Source organism: Rosa rugosa, chromosome 7 (genome assembly GCF_958449725.1).
Source record: "Rosa rugosa chromosome 7, drRosRugo1.1, whole genome shotgun sequence".
In the NCBI taxonomy this organism is placed as follows: domain Eukaryota; kingdom Viridiplantae; phylum Streptophyta; class Magnoliopsida; order Rosales; family Rosaceae; genus Rosa; species Rosa rugosa.
In genome coordinates this window covers 28,789,559-28,792,661 of record NC_084826.1, presented here as the reverse complement: position 1 = coordinate 28,792,661, position 3,103 = coordinate 28,789,559, and the positions used below count along the sequence as shown (strand labels likewise).

Sequence of the window (3,103 nt, the reverse complement as noted above, 5' to 3'; positions counted from 1 at the left end):
TTCTTGTGATCAGGGAATTTTAATCCAATCTCTATGTAGTTGCTGTACCTACTAGTAGAGACGATTTTAGACGGTTGATGCTCATTTTCCTGAACTTGTTCCTATGGTATGAATGGTTTGCATTCTTCTGGAACAATTGCTGGTGGTTCAACCAGTTCTATATTTTCATCGCTTTCTTCTTCCTTTATTTTTGAGGAAGATGGTTCCATGATTTCTTGGAACAAAGGTTCTATTTCTCTCTCTTTTTGTTTAGAGAAATATTCTTCATATTCTTGTTCAACCAATTGGCTGATAAGGCCATGCTTGGTTTGTAATAACCCGAAAATTAGTGTCAACTATAGAGTACTATATTATTAGTTATATTCGAAATGTCTTACTTTTTTATTAAGCTCAAGACTCTCATCCATATTATTTTTATGATGCATGTCATTTTAGTACTAATTATTGATATTTTCTTTTTACCTTAAGAAAGCACTAAAGTTCTTTACTTATCAATTAGGTAAATGTGTATCTATATATTTATGGATGTGTGCATGTATATATATATATAATTGGCAAAGCTGCTTTATGTTTTCTTTCTTTTACTACTCTTTTAATTTTACTCTTCCTTTTAATCATTTAACCTAACTAGTGGATTAGCCACTTGCATTACAATATTAGTCACTCACTTATCTTAGTACTTAATTCTAGCCTATATATATCATTATGATCTGATCATACTCAACTTGAAGATCAAATGCAAAATTTGATCAAAAACTCCCTTAGTTGAAGAGAAAACCCAACTAAAAGTTCCTCACACAAATCCTTCATCCTATTTCCCTTAAGAAGTTTCCTTTTGTGAAAGAAGTCCAAAGTTTGATCACAAGACCTTCTGAGTTCCTTAAGTAAGTACATGAATACATTTCTATATTCTTTTGTCTTTAAGATTTATCAAACTACATAATCAATGATAAAATGGAAAAGGATCTGCTTTGCTGCAAACCTGTATTTTCGTATATAACAAAGTCTGTTTTGTTACAAATATTTACAGTATTAAATTCCTCATCAAAAGTTCTTCAGTTTAGGCTTTTGAATCACTAAAAAAGGTTAAGAAATGAAGAAGTTATGGCTAATCAAAGTTTTCAACTTTTAAACTCGCTGGAAATCTCATACAGCCACCACAACTTCAAAAATTCATATCTCCCTCATTCCTTAATCATTTTCTACAAAATTTATATCAATTTGAAGCTTAGGACCTCTACTTGTGATCTGGAGAGTTTGAGAGGTATTGGTAATTTTACACTGTACGTAAAGACTAAGAAATCAAAGGTCAGTAACAAAAATATCGGTTTCTGCACTGTTATGGATCTTCACCATTTCTGGACTATATCCCTCTGATCTGGACTACATGACTTATTCCATTGAATTCCTTGTGAAAAACCCTTTGAAATGGTGTACTCATTTGACTAATTCGGACTTGTGATGGACAATATAACACATCTTGAAGTTTGATGACTCTAATCGGAGAAACATGAACACGGTTGATGAACTTCAATGGATTTGGACATAAGAACTGAAATACTAACTATAATATAATTTTGTTAAATTCTGTATATTTACTTATTTAATGCTTGTACTTTATTATTTTACTTTATTTCAGTTATTTACAAGCTTATTAATTGTGTATAGTTACTCATTTAATGCTTGTGCTTTATTATTTTACTTGATTTCAATTATGTATAAGCTTATTTATTTTATTATGTTGCTTGCAAGTGAATTTACTTATTTGTGTTATACAATTATGTTACATATGTTTTCATATGAGATTATTGCTAAATATATGTATCTATATGTGTGTGTACATATACATATATTACGATCTATAATTAATAAAGATTGTATTTTGCAAATTTGATTATGTTTGAAAAGTACAGTTGTGAAGCCGGGTGATTTCTACAACCCCGTGCTTAAGTAAATTACTGGTAAATGTGTTTTGGTGTTATGAGACGTTAAGCTTGGGCCCTAGTCCCTACAGATAGTGCACTATTATACTCTTAGGAAAGAGGTGTTCTCCTTGAGTATACATACTTTGGATTTGTCCTCTGTATGCTGCGGCTTACCCGTGCTTTGGTATTATGGACCCTAGTACGTGGATTTATGATTTGTTACCAGTCAACCTGGCTTACTCGTGCTTTGGGTATAGTACGTTGGACCCTAGCACTTGTATTTATGATTTATTACCAGTTAATCCGAAAATTCACTAAGAAGAGAAGTGTACTTATATTATTTCGATCAAATATCTGTCTGCGATATATTATTAATATGTTACGATGATAAGTGAAAAAGAGAATTGAGCATGCATTTCTTTGAGGTTATTTCACATATTAATGCTGCAATATATTGTTGGTTCAATAAGGAGATGTGACTATATGATTTATTATAAACCATTCACACGGATGAATATATTTGTATATATGTGTGTGTGTATTGTGCGTATACATATACATATTTAAGAATTCGTTTGAACATATAAATGGTTCCCGGTACATTTTTACTTGGTTATTCACTTTGATTTCCTATAAGACACATTAATATAAGAATGTATGTTGTGTACTTACTGGGCTTGTGTTGCTCATGATGCTACACCTTCTTGTTTTCAGGTAGCGATTAGACGCTTGGGGAAAATGGGGCGATTCTCTAAATAAATGAATGTTTTATTTTCTACCGCTTTCTCAAAAGAAATAATGTAATATATTTTGTTCAGCTTTAGTATTGTAAAAATAATAATTTCAATTTCTAATAAAAGTATTATTCAGACTTATTTGCAAATTCTTTTACTTTAATTTATCCATTGAGGAAGTTTTATTTGTAATAACCCACATCACGAATTCGGGTACCATATTTCAGTATAATATTGGTCTCGGGTTTGGGGTGTGACATGGTTTTTCTTCTTACTTTAGCTATGATGCATTCTTTGTGATAAGTCTTTTTTGACTCTTCACAAAACATAGGAAGTCCATTCTTTTCATGACATAGGCAGTAGTCACAAACGAATGTACCAGGGTTCACCTGATAAGAAGACATTATTGTTTCTGTCTTGCTTTCTTCCCAGTTTTTGACTTTA

General features: G+C 31.3%; 1 long non-coding RNA gene across 1 annotated transcript; it reads left to right on the top strand.

The window, feature by feature from the left end:
• The first annotated feature begins 745 nt into the window (after positions 1–745).
• Positions 746–2,800, top strand: LOC133721114 (uncharacterized). The gene is made up of 2 exons (XR_009852067.1): positions 746–884; positions 2,640–2,800. It is a non-coding gene; the product is annotated as an uncharacterized LOC133721114 (long non-coding RNA).
• Positions 2,801–3,103: the final 303 nt, after the last annotated feature.